Genomic DNA, 27,462 nt, shown 5'->3' with positions numbered 1-27,462 from the left:
TTTTCTCATATGCTTTTCAGGTACAATTAAGATGAAGTGATTGCTTACGTGCTAAGTGCTTGATGTGTGTAAGATTTGCGTGCAGGATATTAGGATACATTATAACAAATAGAATTGTGTATCGTATTGTATGATGTGTGTATCACCTAGACGGTAATGAAATACAAGATAATGTAATTTGAAGTATATTAATGTATTCAGTTTTCTTTATAAACAATGTGGTTGATATCAGAGGTGTCTGTTGCATCCCGTTTACGTTTCCGCTGCGGTTACGGGGTGTTACAGAAGTTGGTATCAGAGCCATTGGTTATAAAGATTTAGGATGTCTTTAAAAGATACCTAAAATATAACCAGTAGCTCAAGTATTATAGGATCTGAATATCAACTAATAATTTATAGTGACGAGATCTGGATGAACTTGGATGGACAAGTGAGTTATTATGGTCCGGAACATAATAACAGACTTGTCCGCACGAGGGAGTTCAGGGGAAGTCACGGGGTACATTAATAGGTAAAAATGGCAACATATGTGTAAAATATATAATATTATTTATACGTGCTAATGTGTATATATATATATGTACATATCTTGTGGGTACGTGTATTGAGAAATAGGACCCGGATAAGGAACCGGGGGATGAAATAAAAAAAGTACTGAGGATGCTGAAAATTTCTAGAGCATTGGTTGATGATAAGTCTGACTTATCGGGCCATAGTTATGATAGTACCAAGTTAGATCTCCCGTTTGATATTAACCAGAAATATCTAGTAACCGTCACTCCCAACCAAAATTGACAAATCCCTTACCCTATCAACACCGGTATCGTATATTCTAATAACCCCCTATGATCACCAGAACCGCCGACCTTCACGTACGGACGGACCTGTACGTGAACCCATTCTTATTCCGTTAAAAAAAAAAAATTGATAATAAATGAGCAGATAAAAATAATATATAGAAACATATATATGTATTTCTCACTCTCAAACATATGAGTCATACCACCTCCAGATCGGGAATTACCGATTTTAGCGAACCTAGAACGCCGGAGGACATTGACTGAGCAAGCGATAGAGTTTCCTATAATAGTAATTAATAATATTTGAAGGCAACCCATGTTGTGCGATTACCTTGAACCTTGCAACTCCTTAAGTTATCCTTACATCCGTTAGATGACTATACCCATGTATACTCGAATAGAATGATTACCCGTACACAAAGAGGTGTTGGAATCATTATAGCATAGTTGGTTATTCGTTCGTAGGTGGTATACCGTGTATGCCGGATATACGAATAGACACGGATATTATAACTCTGTGGTACGTAATCGTTTGGTGCTCACGGTGAGCATGTATCGGTTATGCTGACATGCAGAAGGATATTGAAATCAAGTATATTAAACATTAATCTTTGTTGAGAAAGATCTATATGTCAGTTGGTGACAATGGTTATGAAATATATTTAAACGTTAACCAACGTCAGGTTAAGTCCATATGTTATTATATTTGTGGGACATATATACTAGATACTGGTATGTGTAATATGTATGATAATATTTGGTGTGTATGTGTACATGCTGTTATGATTGAGCTGGTAACGAGTTATAAGGTGAGATTAGCATTGATTACTGCGTACGGGATGAGTACGGCAGAAGGACATAAAAAGAGTAACTCCAATGATGGAGATTGATATGATTCAGTTGATTGCTCAAAAATAGCAGATGATGATACCGAATGTAGTATCACAGGTCACTGCTATTGTTGATGCAAATGTGATCGCAGAATTATAGATCGAGCAATCACACGATTATGAATATTTCAATTCTTAGTGTTATTACTAAGAGTGATATTGTCCCACCGGATACTATTGTGACTACAAGTATTAGTTATAAACTAAACATGAATAGTAGTCGTAATGAATTAGATCCGGTATGAAGGATATGTTTGTTGTTTGTGGTAAGGAAATTATTAATAGTGTACTGATGGTAAAGGGAGGAATAGATTAACGAGTGGATGGAAAATATCGAAATGGTTAAGGATGTTGGTAAGAGTCTAGAACATTGTGTAGTGAAATATGCTACAGATATGTTGGTAGATTATGTTGTATCGTGATGGAACACGATGGTACAAAATTATAGTTAGAAAATTTTTGCTCAGATGATATGGTCAGGATTTAAAATTCTTGTGCTAGAGCACTTTTATTCGAATAATTAAGTTCAGAGACTGGAAACTGAGCTATGGAAGATAGAAATGTTGTGTGCTGATCACTTAGAACGCGCTAATCGTTTAAAGGAATTGTCATGTCTGGTAACATGGCTAATTACTCCTGAAACTAAGCGAAGTGAGCGCTATATTGGGGACTAACTCCATCGATAAAGGGTATAGTCAATCCTGTAAAATATACAACCTTTGGAAGGGTTGTGTCACAAGCCAGCATTGATATATTTGACGCTATGGGAAGTGGACTGGAAGGACGTTAGGTGAGACGTCGAGTGTTGAAGAAGAGAAATGATAAAGGTATAGTGCAAGATAGACTTTTGAATAAGTAGGTATGTCCTACAACCCAGAAATATACTAAAGACTAGTTCTGGTGTGAAACATGAACCGCATGAAGGGTCCTTCCCTGAATGTGGAAAATATGGTTATCGGCAGGAAGAAGAATGTCGAGTGATAGTAGGCCACAGGTGTGGTAAAGATAGACGTAATGCCCCAATTATAGAACCAATTGAAGCCATGTCAACCGGCAACCCTAACCCATTCGTGTACAACCACTCCGAACCCAACAACTTCAATAACAGTCCATCCAAAGAAATCAAATTATGCCAAACAATTGTACTTGCTATGAATGTGGCAGTACAGAACGTTTCAAGAGAAATTGCCCAAAGTTGAACCAAGGTGTCGTTGGAAGATGAACCTCATGACAAGCATCAACCTCTGATCAAGCAAGGAGCCGTGCCTTTGTGAGTAATCCGAATAAAGCACGTCATGATCCAAAGGTGGTACTAAGTATGTGGTAGTTTTAAATCAATAGGCTTCAGTGATATTTTTACGGTCGTCGATAGAAGTTAGTTCCTGTTAACCTCCTATCATTTGGAAAGATACCGATTAGTGAAACTATAGAACCCTATACTGTAGAATCGCTAACGGTGAATCCCTAATGGTTAACTAAATTGTTCGGAATTGCCCTATTATTCTGAACGATTAATCCTTTCCTTATTGACCTACGACCAGTAAAGTTAAGAAGTTTTGACGTAATAGTTAACATGGATTGGCTAACTCAACATGAAGCTGAAATCAAATATGAAAAGAAGATGATTAGAAGCTCTCCTTCGGACGATGAAGTGATTAGATACAGAGAAAAGTGTACGGTATTATGTTACCACTCTAATCTCATCTTGAGATGTTATAATATTTACGACAAGAAGACGTGGTGTATTTAACAAACGCGATTGCCAAAGTATTTAAAAGAAAACATATAGAAGATGTTTCGGTGATACGTAAATATCCAGAAGTTTTCCCAGAAGAACTTCCTGGGTTACCGCCAACCCGACAGGTCGAATTCAGAATCGATTTAATACCTCAAGTTGGCCCTGTTGCTAAAGCATCTTACCGACTTGCGCCAACTGAAATGCAAGAATTATTGGATAAAGGTTTTATACGACCTAGTTAGTCACCATGGGGTGCACCAGTTTTAATTGGGATATGAAGGACGAAAGTGTTAGGATATGTATTGATTAGGGAGAATTGAATAAAGTGACGACCAAGAATAGGTATTCACTTCTTCGAAGTAAATGATCTGTTTAACCAACTACAAAGGGCGATTTATATTTAGAAAATTGGTCTTAAATATAGTTATCACCAAATGAAAAATCCAAGAGGAGGACGTTGCAACAACAGCGTTTCGGACTCGCTACGGCCATTATGAATTCTTAGTTATGCCTTTCGGGCTAACAAATGCGCCGGCAGCATTCATGGAACTCATGAACCGGGTCTGTAAACTTTAATTTGACAAATTTGTCATAACATTCATTGATGATATTTTGATATATTCGCAACGTAAAGAAGAGCACGAACGACGGTTAAGGAAAATTGTGGAAGTGTTAAAGCGAGAGGAGTTGTACGCGAAGTTTTCGAAATGTGATTTTGAATAAAGAAGGCATAATCCCTTGGTCATGTTGTAAAGCAACAAGGATTTCACATAGACCCAAATAAGATAGAAACCATTAAAATTGTGACAAGCGCCGATTTTAATTCTCCCCGATGGAGACGATGGTTTTGTCGCGTATTGTGACGCATCGCGTAAAGGGTTAGGATGCGTGTTGACACAGTATAATAAGGTTATAGCCTATGCTTCCCGACAGTTAAAAGTACACGAGAAAAATTACACTACTCACGACTTAGAACTGGGAGCGGTTATCTTCGCACTTAAAATCTGGAGACATTATCTCTACGGTACGAAGTGCACCATCCTCACCGATCATAAAAGTTTGCAGCACATATTCGATCAGAAAGAACTGAATATGAGGCAACGAAGATGGGTCGAGTTGTTAAGCGATTATGACTGTGACATCCGTTATCACCCGGGCAAGGCTAACGTCGTAGCCGATGCCTTGAGTAGGAAAGATCGGGTTAAGCCATTGCGAGTGCGAGTGCTGGGGATGATAGTCCAGTCGAACCTTTCGGACCTGATTCGAGTCGCTCAACGTGAAGCGTTGAAAGAGGAACAATTGGAAAAGGAGGAACTTTACGGCAATGAGAAGAATTTCGAACAACGCGTGGACGAAATTCTCTACTTCAAAAAAATTGGGTTTGGATCCCGACCCTCCATGACCTTCGTGAATTAATCATGGACGAAGCGCATAGATCGAAATATTCCATACATCGTGGATCGGATTAGACTATTGATAATACGAATATCTGAAAGGATTTTATTAATGGCCGAGTTTGGAGAAAGATATGGTTACGTATGTTGGTGAATACCTAAATTATGCAAGAGATAAGGCTGCATACCGAAAACCCTAGGTAACGCCACAACGACAGAAAATTCGCCAATGATAGTGGGAATAAATTACAATGGATTCGGGACGCAAATTTCCAAGATATATCAAAGACACGATGCAATTTGGGTAATCGCGGATCGATTAACCAATCCTCGCATTTCATCCCAATCTATGTCGATTACCACAATGAATTCTCGCCCAAATTCCTGATGGTGGAATGGTATCTCGTCGTGGAGTACCATTTTCAATGATCTCAGATCGAAATAGTCATCCTACTTCCATTATTGGAAGGTGGGGAAGAAAGCATCGAGAGCTTGAAGCTTTCTATGGGTGAAGTAATTATCACCAATTTGTTAAATTGAAATTGGGCGTCACTCAAGCCATAAGATTTGAATTGATTCGAGAAACAACCAATCAGATTTATAATATTTAAGATAAGTTGAAAGCAGCGCGAGATTGGCAAAGGATTTATGCCAACCTTCAAAGGAAACCATTGTCACTGGAAAGAGGTGACAAGACATTTTTAAGGCATCACCTTCGAGAGGTGATATGAGGTTTGGCAAAACCGAAAATAGCTCCTTAATATATTGGACCTCATGAGACTATCTCCATGATTGGTCATTTGTTTATCGATTAAAGTACGGCAGGGGCTACTATACATGATGTTTTGCCATGTATACGGATTGAAAAGTACCTAAGCAATGAGGCAACGAGAGTACTAGTAATGGAGGTACTCATAGAAGATATACTTGATATCATAAATAATTCCGTAGAGATAGTAGACGGGAAAGCTAAACAGTTTGGACATACCAAGCTTTATTGATTAAGATTAAGTGGAATTCACAGCGAGGACCAGATTATACCTGGTAACGCGAGGGTGAATTCTGAAGGAAAAACCCCCACCTTTCTCTCGGAAAGGGATAGTGAGCGTGTAAAATTTCGAGGACGAAATTTCTTAACGGGTGGAGAATGTAACGATTCCGACGAAACCCGGTATACCCTAACCGGTAGACAATAGTTACGTCATATTTAATGTCGGGTACATGAGTTACCATGGTAATTATAAGAGAATACATGGTTCACTGTATTGATCGTACGTGAATATATAATTCATCGTATTGAATATGCGATTAATCGATCGATAGTCATTGAAACCCGAACGAATCGAGGGTTCAATTATAGACGAGATATATGATATTTAGTGATGTTTACGAAGTATTAAAGCTTCGGGATAAGTGAATTAAAGCACAGAAAAAGAATTTCGATTTAATGGTACGTCGGTACATTAAACGAAACCTTTAATACCAAACCGAGCAAGAGATGATCGATCAAGCCGAAAAAGATGCGCGATAATTAATGATATGATGTTTTAAGTTAATAAATGTCACGGTTTAAGTTTTTAAAGTTTTTAAATCGGTTTTATATAAATTTCATTTTTAAGCCGAAAAACGACCGTTTTAGCCTCGTTTTTAGCCGAATTAAACATTTAACTGAAAAACGAACTGAACCAGATTATCCAAAACATTATCCGGATTACGAGAATCCAAACATGTGGCCTAGGATGAAAAGGTGGGTCCCACCCCACCCTCACAAAATCCCGATCGGAACCAAGGGGGGTCATTCCCCATTTCATTTTTTTTTTCTCATCAAACTTCTCAACATTCATCAACTCTTTCCATATTATGATCCAAAACCGAGACTTTGTAGCAAGAAAACAAGGTAAAGAATCGAGTTAATCACGTTTCCATCTTCGTTTCTTGAGTTTAATTGCAAGAAAATGAGGTTTCAAAGATGAAAACCGATTCTTGCATGATCAAGTGATGTATACGGGTTATACAAGGGATCTTGGTCCAAGAAAGGAGTTAAACGAATCAAAAACGAATTTTTACGGTTAAATCTTTGTTTTTGGAATCATAACCGAAACCGTGAAAGAAATGGCTTGATCGTGAGTGTAACTTGCTTGGTATTGTGGTATGTTGTTTGTAGGCTTTGTGTTTAGTGGTAGATATGGCGGAAAGACGAGTTTGTAGCTTGTAGTGGCGGAAAACGAAAGGTATATTCAGTTTATGTTCGGTGTATGTGTTTTGGGACAGATTGTTGATGGTTTAGAGTTAGGTCATGAAATTTTATAGAGATGTTCTACACATGAAAATAAGAGTTCTGTGAATTTTTGGTAATTTTTGGATAAAGGATGAATATTTGGTGAATTTAATGCTCGGTTTTGGCTAAAAATGGTGAACAAACAGTTAAATATCATGGAAAATTCTGGAAAATTGCAGATAAGCTTTTTATATCATGTATAAATCTCACACAAAATTTGAGGTCAGTTGGAGAAGTCTAAGTAGACTTTTCGGTTAAACGAGTTCTAGGGTTTTCTAGCTCGGTTTTAATGAAAAGGGCATGTAAAAGACGATTTTGGTTCTGGAAAAATTACAGGGGACTATGTGGATGGCAGGGGAAATCCAGGAGAAATTTGGGATTTTTCTAAGATCGTTTGGTATTTACGACATATTTAGTGTTTAAATGGTGTTTAAAAATAGATAAATAAATTTTAAATATAAGAATTAATTCTGGAAATATTTTTATAAAATTCCTCACTGTTAAAAAGTGATTTGTCCAAAATTTCAAGATCCGAGATTAAACGGATAATTATTTGTGCTAATTATCAAACTTTTAAAGTTAAAACGCGTAAACCGGTGAAGTTCGCTTAAGCGAGCTGATTGGTGTATAAAAACCCTAAAAATGAACTATTTTCATATAATTGAGTTAAACAAGTAAAAATAAATCATCCGAACATAATTCGGATGATTTGAGTAATTTTAACCTATTTTAACAGTTTCCGGTACGCCAAAGACGGGAACGAGTCCCGCGGCCAATCGGGACGTCTAAACCGAGCTCTAATTTCACATCTTTAATTAAATTATCAGTCAACCACTACTCTCGGGTCGTGTGTGACCAAACTCATTTTTGAAACATAAAAACGGGTAACCGTGCTAGTCACGCAAAACGGGGAAAACAAACTATTAGAAAATTTGACTGTTGAACTCTAAACGACATCACAATCTGAGTCCGGAGAAGTGTTTCTGGGTTAACCTTGCCCCCAGAACGGGTACAGTGCGGGGTTAACAGTGTCCCCAGATGTACCGGTTAACTTGGTTAAAGTTATATTAATAATGAGTGTATAGTCACGATCGTAGGGATCATATTACAGATTGGACGTGTTAACTGATAATGATTGTTGTTACCTGCTTGCATGTGCTAAGGTGAGTTTCACGAGCCCCTTTTTCTGAACTGTTTTCGAATATTTTCTCGGGGCGGAAGCATGTTTTTACTGAAATGTTTAAGTACATACTGAACGCATGGATTTGCGTGGATTTATATATATTTTATTGTACGGGAATCGTAGGGAAATGTACTAAGATGGTAATTGTCTGAGTTGCTAACATTCTAAGGCCTCGGAACACGAGTGATTAACTGAAAGCCGGTAGAGTGTGGATAGTACTATTGGTTTGACAAACCCAACTGGTCCGGCATGGATTTGCTGATGTTTCCCAGCCAGTTGCACATGTCTATTTTGTTGTTATTTATTTTGCTATGTAATGTTAGACATAGCGGTTTGGGGCAGTTCCGTGGGCGGGGGATATGCCACGGGCCCGTGGGCGGGGGATATGCCACGGGGGTTGTGTGTGATAGTCAGAGGTTTCACTTGTGGGCTCAGCATAATTACATCGTAATTCTGGGTTAACATTGCCCCCGGAATGAGTACAGTACTGGGTTAACAGTGTCCCCAGATAATATTATATTTTGATATGGATTTATCATGGTTTACTCAAATTGTGAAACTCACCAACTATTCGTAGTTGACCCGTTTTCTCACATGCTTTTCAGGTACAATTAAGATGAAGTGATTGCTTACGTGCTAAGTGCTTGATGTGTGTAAGATTTGCGTGCAGGATATTAGGATACATTATAACAAATAGAATTGTGTATCGTATTGTATGATGTGTGTATCACCTAGACGGTAATGAAATACAAGATAATGTAATTTGAAGTATATTAATGTATTCAGTTTTCTTTATAAACAATGTGGTTGATATCAGAGGTGTCTGTTGCATCCCGTTTACGTTTCCGCTGCGGTTACGGGGTGTTACAAATCAGTTCTGTATATAATAGAGAAAATTCCAATTTGACTCCCTGAAATATATCGTCGGGATATGGATTAGACACTGAAAAAGAAAATGCGCATTATGGACGTCTGTCATATTTGGGCGAGCAATCTGTGCCCTTCCGTTATGTTGACCGTTAGTTGACTGATCATAAAATGTTGAAATTACCAATTTACCCCTAAGCCTATAATTAATTTAAAACTAATACTTCTATAATATATCGTGTGGAGTGGGGTTCGAACCCCCGACCTGCGCTTTAACAACCAACTAAACTAACCATTTGAAGTAAGCCAACATTCGTTATAAATATAGAATATGAATTATATATACCTTCTTAACATTAATGTGTGATGTTTATTTATCATCATAATCATATATATCATCCAAATGAACCCGAAACAAGCAAAATGAACCATTTTTTAGCAAAATTTAAACCCGGAACTACCCAAACAAACCGATTTTTAGCAAAATTTAAACCAGAAACCACCAAGCGAACCGTTTTTTGGTTGTTTCGGGTTAAAAGTTTGTTCAAAAACGGTTTGTTTTGGTGGTTTAGGGTTAAAAGTTTGTTAACAAACGGGCCGTTTGGGTTGTTTCGGGTTATATTTTAGCTAAAAAACGGGTCGTTTGGGTTGTTTCGGGTTATATTTTAGATAAAAAAACGGGTCGTTTTGGGTTGTTTTGGCTTGTATTTTTAGCTAAAAAACGGTTCGTTTTAGTTGTTTCGGGTTAAAAGTTTGTTAAAAAACGGGCCGTTTGAGTTTGTTAAAAAACGGGCCGTATGTTAACAAACTTTTAACCCGAAAACACCAAAACGACCCGTTTTTTAACAAACTTTTAACCCGATACAACCCAAACGGCCCGTTTTTTAACAAACTTTTAACCCGAAACATCCCAAACGACCCGTTTTTTAACAAACTATTAACCCGAAACCACCAAAACGGCCCGTTTCTTAACAAACTTTTAACCCGAAACAACTCAAACGGCCCGTTTTTTAACAAACTTTTAACCCGAAACAACCCAAACGGCCCGTTTTTTAACAAACTATTAACCCGAAACCACCAAAACGGCCCGTTTTTTAACAAACTATTAACCCGAAACCACCAAAACGGCCCGTTTTTTAACAAACTTTTAACCTGAAACAACCCAAACGACCCGTTTTTTAACAAAATTCTAACCCGGAACAACCAAAACGGCCCGTTTTTTAACAAACTATTAACCCGAAACAACCAAAACGGTCCGTTTTTTAACAAACTTTTAACCCGAAACAACCCGAACGGGCCGTTTTTTAACAAACTTTTAACCCGAAACAACCCATACGGGCCATTTTTTAACAAACTTTTAACCCGAAACCACCAAAACGGCCCGTTTTTTAACAAACTATTAACCCGAAACAACCCAAACGGCCCGTTTTTTAACAAACTATTAACCTGAAACAACCCAAACGACCGAACGACCCGTTTTTAACAAACTTTTAAACCCGAACCCGAACACCAACACAATGAAGACAAACATTTTTTTATATATATAACACGAACAAAAAATACATATATCAAAACACCCTAATTATAAACTTCGGGATTTTACATACATAACATACTAAATAATTAGTCACCCGAATTATAAACTTTGGGATTTTACAACGGTAGCATCCGGAGACGCGGCCCAAGATGCCACGTCCGGTTATTGTTAATATGGTTTTGGCCAACAAATGTGACCAAAAAACTAACTTCAAGTGATTGATTACGGAACTGTAATCGCAAATTCACGTCAATCGGGACTCCTAACAGAGCTTGATTGAAGTTGCGGGTGATGATTACAGCCATGGTAGCGGAGTTGGGTGTCGGGAGAGACGGTGGAAGTGGCTACGGTGGGAGCCGGTGGTAGCCGTGGAGGTGCCGGGAGCGACGGTGGGAGCCGTGGAGGAGCCGGGAGCGACGGAGGGAGCCGATGGAGGTGCCGGGAGCAACGGTTTTGAGCCGAGGGAGGTAGAGGAGGCTACGGTGGCTTCGGTTTTTAGTGGATGTCTTGGATGAAGATGGAGGTATGTATATATATATTGAGTATAGAGGAAGGAAGGTGAGAGGGATAAGGAAATGGAAGGAGGGGAGGAAGTTGTGGTGAAGAATGGGGGAAAGGAAAATGGAGGAAGGAAGAAGAAGAAAATACCCGGTGGTCGGACTGCCATTATTCCCCGCAACCTGATTTTTTCAAGCTTTTGAAAAATTTAATAATCAGAAGGGAACAGACTGACGAGCCAATTTTGTATTTGTAAAAAGTCTAAAACACCCTCCTTCTCAACGGTCATTAACTGAAATATTTGACGGAATGGCACAGATTGCCCCGCCCAAATATGACAGACGTCCATAATGCACAATTTAGTTTTCGGTGGCTAATCCATATCCCGACGATATATTTAAGGGAGTCAAATTGGAATCTTCTCTATATAATATTCCATTTTCATTCCTTAACCAGTTGATGATTTGGTCCAGATGATTTTGTGAGTGTGTTAAGACCTAGTGGTCGTAGTTTCGAACCCGGCCACCCGGTATTTTAGTTTATATTTTTTTTCCAGTTTTTGATTTATTATTATAATTAATTTGAAGTAATTAATAAACTAACATTTGCTATTAAATAAATATTATTTTATTAAACCAACATTCTTGGAGTTTATAATTACTAAAAAATGACTATAATGTATAAACGTGAAAAGATAATATTAATATTTACAATAATAAACCATATAGAAAAAAAATCATTCAGTCAATAATATTATAATCCCAATTACAACACAAATCACATCGAAACTTTAATTCATTATACGTGTTGCCTCATTATTAATTAATTATTCATATTAATATTGTTTTATTAGGAATCCTTGACGGTATATCCTGAAGGGTTCATCTCTCTCACATCATCACTTTTATATCGTTCATCCGATCAGGTGAGTATCTCACTCCCCTCTTTTTACTCATTTTTTAACCCTTTTGGGGATATATGCGTTCTATTTATTTTATTTCTATATATTACTCAACTTGCAACTGTTAGTCATGTGTGTTTAATAGTTTATACCTAACGTATTATATGCTTATATGATTTACTTGAATACATGTCGGTGAGGTCCAACATATTCTCAGTCTAGTATGATCATACGCCCGTCGTATTAGCCATCGTTCAGCTCATCTGGCATCGAGCTTACCGACAACATTATTTACTTTCGTTAGATTGAATATCTCACTTGACACAATTTGCTATTTTATTTATTATTATATATTCACAAAAAAATATGGTGTTTTACTCACTCAACCTCGTGTTGACATAATCTATTTTATTTTTTACGCACATACAGGTTATCGCATGATATTATTATCAGGATTTGTTTGAAGAAACTTAGGGTTGCATGCTAGAGAAGAAGATGTAATAATTAAATTTTGGATCTTGTCTTACTTGTCTAATTATGAAATTATGTACGTTGTATTTGAATTTATTTGTATATTTAATTAAATTAAATAGATATTGTTACCTTTAAATTGTTACGTGATAGTATCTTGAGAGCTGTGAGCAATCAGCTCACGCCCCGATATTTCTGCCTTAGGTTAGGGTGTAACACATTTTGTTGAATTTAAAGATAATAAGTTGGGAATGAGATGTGCACATTTTAATATTGTTGATTTAGTGATGGAAATGAGTCCACCACAAAATGCATGTGTTGAAAAAATGGGGTTTGGGTCAGTTTTAACACTAAACATAACCTAAAATCCCACTGTTTTGAGATATTGGTTGTTTATTAACTATGATGAACATTAAAATGAATTGAACATTAGGAATCTTATTATTAAGATAACGCTAAAAATTGTGCATGAGATATTGGGGATACCAATATGTAAATACCAGTTTTGGAAAAGAACAAACCAAGATTAGAGGATGATGTAACTACAATTTTTTTAAAAAGAAATTTCTAAATACAAGGATAAGTATAAACTATGTGAAAGATTAATGTATGAAGGTCAAGGAGTTGGTGACTTATTTAAACTGAATTTTCTTGTGTTGTTCAACACATATATTGGATTTATTACGAAATCAACAACTATCAAAGATTGGTTCATCAAAGCAATTGGTAATTTCTCTAATATACCAAAAATGGATTAGTGCAGCTATGTTATTGACAATCCGAAAATGCCAAAAAAAATGATTGAAAATGTATCAACAATCAATAAAACAGTCCTATCACCTTACTTGTGCTACTTTACACACACGAGTAGAAAAAATTCACGGTGCATTTGGGGCTCCTGTTAGAAACATGCAATCACCTACATAACAACATCAACACTTGGTAAATAGAAAAATACTTGGTAAAATAAAAAAATACCTATATAATAATGGTCCTCCTTTAGAAAATGTTGTATTGGATGAACCAAGTATTTCTAAAAAATAAAAATAAATATAACTACCATAGTTTTACTAATAAAAAATGATGATTCTTCTATTACAGTTGATGATACTGGAAATGATGATGATGGAGATGTAAATGGAAATGATGATGGAGATGAAACTTCAAATGATGATGCAAGTGATGATACTGGATATGCTGCTGCATATGATAATAATGGATATGAGGATAACATTACAACCAAAGAAATGGAAGTAGTTGGTGGTGAAAAAACAAGGAGGTAGTGTATAACTTTAAACTATTATGCTCAAACCCCTATTATGCTCGGTTTTAAACGAACTTTTTTACAAATTGCAGGGCTTGAAGGTGTAGCATATGGGAATAACAGAGGCGCTGTAGATAAACAAATGGAAATAACTAGTGGTAAAAAACAAGGTGAAAGTGTGTAACTTTAAACTGTTACCCTCACACCCCCTATTATGCTCGGTTCTTAAACAATAGTTTATATAAATTATAGAGCTCGAAGGTGTAGCAGATTGGAACAATATAGGTGCTGCAGAAAAACAAATGGAAATACCTGGTGGTGAAAAACAATGAGATAGTGTGTAATTTAAAACTATGTTCTCACACTCTCTGTTACGTTAGGTTTTTATAAGGCCCCGGTCCCAGTGCCCTACTTTGGCGTTGGATTTACTCATAAGCATAGTCCTAAATATCATAGTTAATTAAAAACTTTCCGCGGAATATAAAACTTCAAACATATATTACATAATCATTCAAATCTTTCCAAAGTAAACAAATTTTGTCTTGAAACATAATTTAAAAGTCATTTTAAAACATCACAACATTCTTCTCAAGATGCCAGTATCTTCAGTCCAATGTCATGTGTCTTCATTCAAGCGACCTGCCTTAGCCTATTCACCTGCGTGCATACTAAAAGTCAGCTACGCTGAGTCAGTTCTAGTTAATCAGGAAACATACAATACATTCACATAATTACATATATACGTATCCGAAGATACATATTACATACTTAACCTATCTACCTTTCTTTCATACATGCATATATACTTTCCCTCTTTCTTTCGTACTTTCATTCTTTAGCCTGTAGGTTACATACATAACTATCTATTCGTTTTAAAGAGCATTTCGTCCTATAACCTTCGCAAATATCTTAGGTCCATGGGCTTAAGGCAACTATCTATTCTTATTCGATCACTTTCCCCATTCGATTTGATTACTTTCCTGGCCATTCGAGGGGTTTATATACCCTTAAGCCCATGGACCTAAGACCCATCACCGTCCCTTATTCCATTTTTCTTTGTCCAAGCCCACTCTCCACTATTTTTATTTATCTTAACTATATATATACACACCCTTAAGTAAACAAAATTACTTTTATTTGTTTTATCAAAAGTAGGATGTAACAGTTTTCAACAAAAAACTTATATGTAATTGCAGACATTGAGGGTGTAGCATATGGGAATAACGGAGGTGCTTCAGACAAAGAAATGGAGGTTTTTGGCGGTGAAAAATAAGGAGGTGAAAATTTACCTATTGCGCTGACAGGTGTAAATTTTACCTATTACGATTAATTTTTAACAACATTTTCAGTATATTATAGAGGTTGAAGAAGTAGCATAAGGGGATAACAAAGATGTTGTAGACAAAGAAATGGATGTAGCCGGTGATGAAAATCAAAATTCCTTAGAGGAGATCATAATTTTTTACCATATATTACAAATGCCCATGGAAACACATACACAAGAACTAGCAGCCTATTACACTTCCTCACTGAAGTTGTCTGGCCTATGTGCTTCCCTACCCTGAACAGAAACAAAGGAAGAAAAAGTGAGATATTTTATTAACTAAATATCTTAAAAATTAATTAAGAAATATATTGTATTATTTTTAGGCTTAGAACAAGGCAATGGATAAAAAAAAGATATTTGATAAACCATGTGTAACACCCCGGCTTTAAGAGAAATACGTCAGGGTGTAACATAAATATCATTCATAAGCTCGTAACACTATGAAAACGAAAATAATTATTTATTACTTTTCATAAAATAGCAAGTGCACAATTTTCATAAATAATAAAAAATATGTGATTGAAATACAAATAAGGTTTATTTAATGTATCCTATGGCACACTAATTTTCTTCTTTCTTTGCACATCATCTGTAGCTCGTTGAAAATAATAATAATTTTATCAATAATAATGTTGGTGAGAGTTCATAAAGTTTTGTATGTGTATATAATACGAAAAAAATCATGATGTAACGTCTCAATCATAAAGTAAAAGAAAAGTAAATACATGATATTCACGTTCGCTTGACATAAGTCAAATCTACTAAGGAACCCTCGTTCAACAAGCTACCTGGAGTGTAGATAATGACAATGATACCGCTAAACGTTCCAACAAATGTGGAAGAATAGGTGGCGTAGTTACGTCCCGTCGGACCCTCCCACTTTGCGTTTGATTCTTTTCCGCCAACCAAAAATAGATACAGCTAAAACATTATATCAAATAAGCACGTGAATGGCTGGAATCCCAAGACGTGATGAATCAAGAAATATATGAAAGGAACAAAAACACAATTTTCAAAGCACAAGTTTATAATAAACTTCGGGTACTTAATCCCACAATACCAAACCGATTACACTTTTAGAGAGAAGAACAATATAAGTGTCTAACCTAACAAATGATAAAACCATAACTTATATAGGTTAGTACAAGCCACACATGCCAAGCCCAATCTAAACCCAATACTCGTCAAGACCACCGAAATCCACAGGGATTTCGGTTAATACTAAACAAATCCGTAAAGGCTATACAAAGCATAAACCACAAAATAAGTCCTAACAATCACCCCTTGATATATTGCTTTCCTTTATCATGTATTGGTAACAAAAATGTAGCAACTTTTCTTAATACTTTGAAGATTGAGATAAAATCAATATGTTGTCCTGTTGTGGTTACCTATACGTTTGGTCTTGGAGCTTCATTTCGTCTGCTAACTAGTCGAGCCGGCTGGTCTCGTTGACCCTAGTTTTCCTTCTTTTTCCAACCGCCACCCTGGTCCGGTTTTTGCTCAGCCTTACGGTTTCAGCCCATGAACCCGATTTTTGTTTGCGATCTTCTTGACCCATGCACTTGAACCCTTCTCATTTTTCAACTTCGGTCTTCTTTTTTCTCCATGCTGGTTCATCATCTATTTCAACACATTCTGACCCCATGCACCAGAATCCTTTCAGGTTCCTTTACACTATTTATAGCCCATGTTGATGTTGAACCTATTGTCTTCTTGGAGTCATTTCTTTTTCCTCGTCTTTTCATTCCGCTTTTGGAAATCCCACAAAATGATAACTTCCGTTCCTCTTGATGCCGTCTTATCTTCAATCTATTTCCAAAAAGAATCATCCAAAACTTCATCTGATAAATCCTCATCTACAACAAACAATCAATGAAACACAAACTTGATTACATTCATCATTTAAGGTTACCGGTCAACCAAAAACCAAGAATCATCAACTTGCAAGAGTTATCGGTTTCTGAATCAATTTCTTAATTTCAGAAAATCAAACTGAAACCTTATGCAATCAGGAGACATGACACTAATCATTTCAATAATGCAATAACTTGAGTTTTCTTGCCTTCGATGAAAGGCCAATTACCTTTGGTGATGTATGAAGAATATAAGGATGATGACGAGGAACAAAAAAACTTATATCAAAAAATAGTGAGTATGAACATGATGATAAATAGCCGAAAACATATATAGAGTGATATAGATGGTTGTGGAATCTCAAAAGACTTCGGTTTTAGAGAGAGTGTTTTTAATTTTGAAAGATTGATTTGACACTTACACCCCCCCCCCCCCCCAAATATTTAAATCATGAGTATTTGATACTCAAGAGCTAAAAATAGATCTTTAGAGATCTCGGTCAATGTGGCCATAATTGGTCAACAACCATTAAAAAAAACAATTCAATAATTTAAACCTTTTAACAAAACAATTCCCATAACGCGCATGCTTTAATGTCGATAAAAAATAAAAAAAACATCATAAAGAAATAAAAATAATCTCAAAATAAAAATTTTGAAATTCCAACAAACACAAACATTTTACAACTTTGTTTACTTTTTGGGATCAGACGTTCTAGGTTCAATCAAGGAACTTTTCAGCACATACCTACTTTGTATGATCTGGTCCATTGTTGGTATTGTTATCCACTTAAACCCATGTCCTTAAAACTTAGTTAGTGAGATAAGACCGGGGACAATTTTAGTTTATCTAATCTAGGGGGACCCACACTTGAAAGCCTAGAAATCATTTCACCAAGTTTCATTAATGTAAGACCCCAAAACCCGGGAGTCCTACAGTTGGTAATCATTTCAAACAAATTCAAATATAAAAGATAAACCGGTTTCATATAATTTATGTCGGTCCCGTTGTATATCGATCACAATACCACTGTCGTAACCACACGATTAAGTGTTGACAAGAAGGTTAACGACTTGCTATTTAGGGTAAGAACAATATTGTATTCATGGCGGAAACACTAACACAATAAATGTTGCTTGATACATACTAAGGGAACAAACATAATCTGTAACTTAAAAGATTTATATTTATAGAAAGATCAATACAAACAAAAATCAATCAGGGTTTCATAAAGGAATGTTTTGTTCGTTTGTATTAAAGAACAACCGTCACACTCAATATTCAAGAATAATATCAGGTCTATACTCTCTCGTATATTTCGTGCTCCTGTCAGGAGTGCCCTAAATTTTTCTATTTATAGGCGTGCCCACACAGCTGTCATTCCTTCTTGAAATCCTAATAAATGAAAAATAATCATAAAATCATATTGCAAAAGATTCTAAGTGTAAAACAGGCCTTCGTGTAAGCTTTGCAGCTTTTGTTTTCTTCGAGCAGACCTGGTATCCAAAGTGTGCTTGGGAACAGTTCTCCGGGTAGACTTTACTTAGAATATTTTCCTTAGAAGATATTCACCTAGCAGACTTCAATCTTCTTAACCATAGCAAACTTTGCTCGATATGGTCTTACAAGCAAACTTGTTCTTCAGAAATCTCTTCAACTCTTTGTTAATAAATAACTTATTGAAAAAAATAAAGTGTGCTGGTAACACTGCTGACTGTGTTGGTAGAACTGTAGCTTGCTCGGAGTTGAACTTTGTTAGAATAAGTCCTTAAGATATTTCATTATCAACTTTCTTCAAGCTTGCTGGGACTACTGTTTATTAATAAATAACCTTGCTAGATCTTCCAAAGTACTTGGTTTCTTTAGCTCGGTTTAGCCAAGAGTTTGCTGGGAAACAAACATTGCTTGGCTAGAAGAACAACCTTGCTAGACAAAGTGAACCCTGCTCAGATTGACACTTGAGAGGACTTTAAGAAGATAACCTTGCCCGGAAGGCAAAATACCTTGCTAAGGTAAGTGAAAGCTTGCTGGGAGGTCTGAGCTTGCTTGGTATCCATACTTAACAGTTTCTTGAGAGGTTGAGAAGTTTCCAATCTTCTTTTAGCACTTTTCTCATCCCAACAATATTAGCTAGATTGGAACAACCTCAGCTGTACCAAAACACCTCTAATGTTACATGCACTTAGACAAAAATACACATCAAATTTCATCCAAATTACATTACATAATCAAAGATTACAACTTATAATTTTTCCGCAAGGACATTTCAAATCAACCATATTCTAAGTTGCATCTTCATCTATTGGAACACTTGATTTCAGCCGCCTTTTGCTGAAATAGAGAAATCTCCTTGTGGTGTGGATGTTGAGGAGACAGGTTCCATCTGATTATTTCCTCAACATCTTCTACACGAAGAAGCTCTAAATCAGTTTCATTTGAGATTGTGTGGCTTATTATATCATCAATGTTTCTCAGTAGAAACCTTTTATTTCTGTCATCATATAGTATGTTTTCAAAAGTGTTGCATTCTTTGATAACAGAACATGGTTTGCTTGATGAACTTGCAAAATTGGATTCTCAATCACCGAGCCTTTTTCATTTAGTCTTTTCCTCTTGTTCAGACAAAGAAATCCCAATTTTGCTTGTTCCCTCAAATATCTCAATAGATCAGATTGTTATGAACTGGCAGACCTGTGTCTTTCTTGATAATCAGATAAGTGTAGTGCAACAATCACAGTCAGTTGCTCTAGGTTAAACTTTCTAAAGTCATCTTTAAAGAAAATTTTCTCTATTTCTCCATTTTTCTTCCAAACATTCAAATATTCAACCCTAGAATCTTAAAATATTCCATCTGGCATATTGTTGCAGTTGACTGGAGGACTTTTGGCTTTTGCTATAGCTTCAACCGAAGGTTCAACCTTCTTGATGTGTATTTGTTTTGGTTTCTTCAACCAAAGGTTCAGTTTCTGTTCAGCCTTCTTTGTATTGTTCAGTTTGGAGACTGAGGACTTTGAATTGTCACATAATACTTTGACTTCAAATTTTTCAATATTTGATGGATGAATCATCTTTTTGGACATTCCCTTGTTCTTACCATTTAGAGATTGAGCAGTTTCCTTTCCTTGGTTTTTTAGTTTTCCTTTTATCATCTTGAAGCTGCTAAAGATCTCTTTCTTTGTCATGATTTTCACATAGTCAAAGGGAATCCCATTTTTCACAAGAAATTTAGGTTTCCCACCATAGTTACACAAAAAATTTTGAATTTCTATTTCTTCTGACAGTTCATCTTGCTTTCTTGACAGTCTTCTCATCATTTAAGACTTTTAAAATTTTGTCAATCATAATGTCTAGTTTTTCTTTTGCCTCTGATTCGGGTTCTTCCTTTTTAATCAGCTTGAATAATGATACTAGCACTCCATTTGGGATTTCTTCATCATTTAAACATTTTTCAATTAGATATCGTGGGACATCCTTCTGATTTTCATTGTTCAATTCATCCTTTGATTTCTTCTCAGCTTCAAACTGTTTCATCATTTTTCTTTGTTCTTCAAATTCCTTATCTGACAACATTTGATTTAGAAACTCTCTATCTTGAATTTCTGTCATCCTTTGCTCATACACCATTTTGACTTTTAATTTAGATTCATCAATGTCCAAGATCTGTATCATTTCTGTTTCTAGAGCAATTTCTTTTCCCTTGAACTTCTTTCTTTTAACAACTTGATCAGTTTCATCATCTGAAACATTGTCATCATAAATTGACAGAAGATTCAATGCATTATCCCCCTGATTCAGTGAGTTCTCCCCCTGTTTTGATGCAGCTGAGGTCTTCTCAACCTTAGACATTAGGGTTTGAACTTTCTTTAAAGCCTTCATCAGTTCTTCCTCAAATTCTGATAAATGGCTTTTGTAAGATTTGGGACTACTAGAGATGGAATCCATTTTTGATCTGTAGTCACGAGAAACACAGAGGAAATATGTTAGTTAGATAGATAGTTGTTGAACATTATTAGAAAAGATTGAGAATAAAAGATTAAGATGTTTCGATTCAAACCATCGCCTTGAACAATATGGGAACCTATACACAACACAAAGATGTAAGTTTATCTTGAAATATGAAGGATTTAAATATAAGATATATGTTGAAGTTCATCAATCAAGCATTTTTAATAGTTTGATTTGATGAAAGTGACAATATGTCAAACAAAAGTAAAGTACAAGTATGCAAATGGTTGACAGACAAGTTGCATAAAAAGTTCTTTTGATTCTATATTATTTTGCACGCTAGGTAAGATTAAAAGCATTTTATCGGTTAGTACATAAATGCCTTTAACCACCTTCATTTACTTTTCAACTTGTAAACATGTATTTTCACAAAGCTTGCTCAACCATAATTTGTTCAGATATAATAAAGTTAAAAACAAGCCTAAGTGAATGAAATGAAGGAAGCTTATTCGAAATACAAGATTGCTCGAGAAATAAATCACATGATAAATAATCAAGTAAAAAACATCAAATAGGCAACCTTGCTAGGAATCACTAAAGAAACCCAAAATAAGTATTTTTAATTGTCAACTTGCTCGAATATCTGAACGTATTACAAATCTTACCCGTAATCTAATAAAGTTAATAAATATTCATTCAAGTTCATTTTCATTCAAAGGTGTGGCCGAAAATACTTCAATAGTGCAAAGTGTGCTAGATAAACCTAAAAACACAAAATTTCCTCTAAAATATATGAATAAATCATTTAAGCACACATAATCATCAAGCTTGCTCGAATATCTCAAATAGTTAAACAAAAACAACTAAGTTTTCTGGAAATGCCTAAGAATATCAAAGCTTGCTAGAAATTACATATTCAAACATATTCATATGTAAAGCTTACTCGAATGAGTCAAACATCCCATAAAACAACTAATTTTGCTAGAATAGTTTAAAAACATTAAAGCTAGCTTGAAAGATCATAATCAATCTCAAAGCTTGTTAGGATGACCTAAAAGTCCTCTAAAACATTAACTAAGTTTACCCGATAAGGTTGAAAATCATCAAACCTTACCCGAAAGTACATATTCAGACCTTTCTAAGGTAATATGCAACTCTTTTTGTCTTAAACAGAAACATCATACAGATTTATCATTAAAATTCAATGTTTAAGAGAATTTGGTGCATTAAGAGATCAAATTCAATTGTTTTTCCTTTCAATTCCTTTTCAAAAGATCTCAACATGGGATAATATTGGTTAAGTTGCCTCTCATTACTTCATTCTCAGCATTATTGTGACATATCAGCAGGTTACCAGCAGGTCTAGACTTAGCATGGTTTTTCATTTTATATTGGTGATATGCATTAAGGTTCATTTAATTTGCATAATTCAGAATTGGACAACACTACAAGTGCTATGATGCCTCATATATCTTCTCAAAGTTTATTTGGCTTTCCCCATATCACCTCAATTTGACTTAAACCCCCATGACATTTGGTCAAAATCTTTTTATGATAGAACAGTCCGACTTACAGGCCTTTCATTCGGAATGTTTAAAGGATTTATATGATTGCCTCCACTTACTACAAGAAAAAGGGCTTTTTAGTACGCACAAAAGAGTCCTGAAATGCTATTTTATAGGACCTTTCATTTAATAGTACCAACTATAAAAGCGTTTCATGTAAAGGGGTCGTAATAAGTCTCGAAACTCAAAAAGTGTCCTGATATCCCAAATAAGATTATTATACCAATTTTATGGTCGCATAATATATCCATTAACAACCCAAAAAGCGTCCCAATAAAAACATATTATGACACTTTTACTATGTTTTGACATGTTCTTACCTAATTGTCAAATTTTGATACACATACAAGTGTCCTTAATAATTAATTTATAGGACCCTGATGATGGAACATTATAGTACCAAGAAAAGGGTCCTAATATCCCAAACAAGATTATGAAACTAAATTTTATGGTCGCATAATATATCTATGAACAACTTAAACGTCCTAAAAAAACATATTATGACACTTTTACAATGTTCTAATGTTTAGGACAAAAATTAGAAGTCCTAACAAATCATATTATACAACCATTTTTTAAACTTCCACGCGCATAATTTTACTATACTGTTATGGATATCTAAATATTGATAGAAATAAAACTTCATTATAACAAAAAAAAAAACAAAACATAAATAAGTTATTGCATTATCCAACATAAATCTTGTAACATTCAACAAAAAAATTAAAAGAAATAAAACAAAACGGCACCATAAAATCCTGAGTCATCATGCGCACGTCCACAATCCCCACGGACCACCTACAAATAAAGCATCCATGTATAAGCATTAAGTTCCATGTTATTAAAATTATTCTTATCACAAGTTTAACAAATATACACCGAGATGAATGGACAAAGCCATGCGATGGATGCACCAATACAATCTTGAATTGTGGAAAACAACCCATATGGTCTCACCAACTTTTCATCTATTTTTGTTGGTGCTTGAACATATACCTCACACCATTTTGGTCCAATCTCTATACCACCAACTAGCTCATTTGGGTCCAAACTCTTCACCCATCCTCTTGCTACAGGCTTAGTAGGGTTTAGAATACTTTTGAGGAAAACTTCATCTCTGACCTAAATTTTAGTTTTCAACAAACAGTTATATATTAAACTCGAGTCATTATAGTGCAAAAATCATTTCACAAAAAAAAGGTTTTACACTAATAGGCTAACATTTTATAGAAAAAATAATATGAAAAAAAGCATCAATAGACATTCTGCAATATGAAAACAAGTATCAGTACCAAGTGATGAGCTCTTGTGAACCAACAGGTCCTGCACCATGAAAAATTATAAGGTAATCAAATATAAAACGTGAATATAATTTGTATCATACCAGCCTCGTGAATAGAAATAATGAGCTTTTGCAAAACAATTTGGCATAATTACATCCCCGTAACGAAAGCTGCAACAATGTCTTTTAATCGAACGAGGTTCATGTCTTCAAGTTCATACACTTTAAAGTTATATCCTTCTTAAACGAACACATAAAAAGATTCAAGATCATCACCCTTTTCTATACCATTTATACAAACATCCACTAACGGGTCAAAAATCCAAATTAATTATACTATTAGTTAACAACAAACTAACGGGTCATGATCAACAAATTGATCACACATATCCAACATAACATGCTAAATAATACTAAAAGGATTGTATATCCACCCGTTGTCATTTGGTAAGTCATGTATACACTTTTAACCTGTTATGAGATTAGGACGCATCTTGCTGAAAATCACTATTTTATTCACACATATTTCGGAAACCTCATCAAACGATTTCAGAAAAATCTATAAAAATTACATAACATCAAATTTGATGTTAAGTAACTTCTTACCAAAAATCATGTCAAAATAAAATGTTTAAGAACTCGAAACAACATCTGCATTGGAGTGGCCTGTTTGTAGAAAGTCACTATTTTATTCAGAACAAATTCACAAAACCTTATCAAACTATTTCAGAAAAATATATAAAAATTACACAAAATCATTTATGATGTTGTGTAACTTCTTTCCAGAAATCATGCAAAAATAAGATGATTAAATCCCCGAAATAACGCCCGCATGTAGGCTGACCTGGTTCGGACAGCAACTATAATTCGGTTATACAAACTTGTTTTGACCTCTTTACTAAATCCATTTGACTTGAAACCTTTTATAGGACCTACATATATGTGTCGGGAATGTTGAAGCTAAATTATATATAAAACCAACACTTTTTAGTACCTGAAACAACCCTCGACCCGTAACTGTGCTATTTTGACAGCACCATAAAATTTAACCAAACTAACTTTAACAAATCTTGAAAAATATAAACATGGAGCCACTATGTTGTATCATAACAATATTAAATGTTTTAGTCCTATACCAAGGTATAGATGACTTAAATGTACATCGTTGACTTTGTTTGTTGGTCGTGTTGCTCGTTAACTCGTTGCCTTCCAAGTTATGCCATGCTTATGCCTATCTCTACAACAAGTTGATTTCTCATTTAATTAAAATGCATATCGTCATTGGATCCAACTAGGTTTATCATAAGTCATGCCCACCAAGCTTAAATAATAAAACAAGTTATGACACAAGCAATAGATTCAACCCATAAACATTTTCCACTATATTAGTAGTTTAGGCATTTCATCAAACACCTTGTGAGCATGAACTATAATTCACCATTTTACTTATCCATATAAATCCCATACCCCCTTTTTATCATCAAAAAAATATACTTTCTTTAAAAGTTCCAATAATACCATACTTTATGTTTTCTCGCATAAAATCACCATTATTTAAATTCCTGAGTTCTATTCAGATTCTACTCAACAACCACACATGATTTTCATCCCCACCTTACTACTTTGTCATTCTAGTAATCAAACTTCAACATGTAATTGAATATTAAACTCAATAACTACAATTAATCATTCTAGCTTGTAGTTTAGGGTTTATGATATGATATTAAACTCAATAAACTCGATATTGCAGGTTTGGATCGAATACTCATATGTAACATAACTCACGAATTTCATAGCCATAACCTAAGAATTACTTACCAAAACCTTAGTGATTAAGAAAGCATAGCAAAAAATGATGTTTTAATCTTCCAATTTCGAGATTTTAGTGGTGAGATTTAGCCCTCATGGCTTCTCTCTTTCTTCTGGTGAACATCAGGAGGTGTCGACCTCTTTCCAGATTAAATCTCCATGTTTTATTTTCTAACTTTTCAAAACCACCCCTTATTTTACCATTTTCAACCATTAAACAAAACCAGTCCTCTAAGTTACTAAACTAGTTACAATGACCCCTGAAATTTATGTCAGATTAAAAATAAACGAAATTATCAAATACATTTTCTCATTTCTCAAACCATCTTCTAAAAGTTATAATATAGTAACCCGTTAAAAGTATTTAACTTTGGCGCAAATATATATATATATATATATATATATATATATATATATATATATATATATATATATATATATATATACACTTTTCAAATATTATAAATAAATATTTAAATTTTAGTAATACGAATACTAAATATCACTAAAAGTGTGCGTCAAACAATTATGTAATACATAAAATGCCATTAAAACCTAAATTTCATGGCACAAATGTTAAATGCCACTAAAAGTGTTTCTCGTGCAAATGTAGCATGCTCAAAGAGCCATTAAAACCTTAAATAGTGGCACAAAATCTAAATGCTTAAAAATGTATGTCACTAAATGGCATTTTATTTGTAGTGAAAGGTTAAAGTTATAAGACTCAGGTGTCAAGTGTCTTGTCAAGTTATGTTATAGTAAAACTCTAGCGAATAAGCGTCCTATAAAACATATGTTTTATGACTCAAATATCAAATGTCCTATTACGGTGTATTATAATAACACCACAACGATTAAGCGTCTTATAAAGGTTAAAGTGATAAGATCATAGTGTAAAATATCTTATTAAGTTATGTTCTTATATGACATCGACTAGAAAAGGTCCAATAGCACCGAACATTTATGACTTAACTACAAATGTCCTATTAACTTTGTTATAATAAGACCTCCAGTGATCAAGTGTCCTATTACATTACTACATAATGAGACACCAACAACTACATGTCTTATATGTTACTTTATTAGGATATAGATTTTAAGTGTCTTATTAAGTTATATGATAATACGACCCCAAAGAATCATCCATCCTATTAAATAACCTTTTAGGACACCAACACTGTGGCGTACATTGTAAAAGGACCTCAAGTGTTCATGTGTCCTATTAAATAGATTTTAGGACCATATTTTACAAGCGTCCCACACAAAATTGTAGTGACTCCTGCAGTTTTAGTTTTAACCCTCATGTTTGCATTTTCATAAAATTTGTGAACATTTTCAACTTTTGGTTGATAAAAATATATTTTTTCACATTTGTTCTTTGTCACATATATGAAATAAATCATTTTGAAGATCACATACCAGCGAGCTTGTGTATGACTGTGTAGTCACATTTCTGCCTATCATCCAGAGAGATGTATATTGAGTCATGCAAAGACAACATGTATCTCCACATTAAGATTAGCATTTTTCATTATGTTTATATCACCTCATATTTTACACATCATGGAAAGCAACCATGCATGTAAATGATTGTACTAACTATCTTTTTAGCCTATTAAATCCATAAGATTAGCATAAATAACCAATGTACTATCATTTTCCAATTAGGTTGGATCAATCTTCACTTACAACCTTTTAAGCTTCTTTAAAGCTTGAACTGGATAATCTTATAAATGTATCAACACCATACATTTGCTCTGTTTTTGTCAAAAATGTTTTGAGTAAAAATTAATCTTTAAACACTTTTCATTTGAGCTTAAACTTTTGACACAAAAACATAACAAAAGTAACATATT

The sequence above is a fragment of the Bidens hawaiensis genome, unplaced genomic scaffold, assembly GCF_021521415.1.
Source record: "Bidens hawaiensis isolate Kalapana, Puna unplaced genomic scaffold, B.hawaiensis_p1.1 tig00002355_1, whole genome shotgun sequence".
In the NCBI taxonomy this organism is placed as follows: Eukaryota; Viridiplantae; Streptophyta; class Magnoliopsida; order Asterales; family Asteraceae; genus Bidens; species Bidens hawaiensis.
This window is presented reverse-complemented; position numbering follows the sequence as displayed.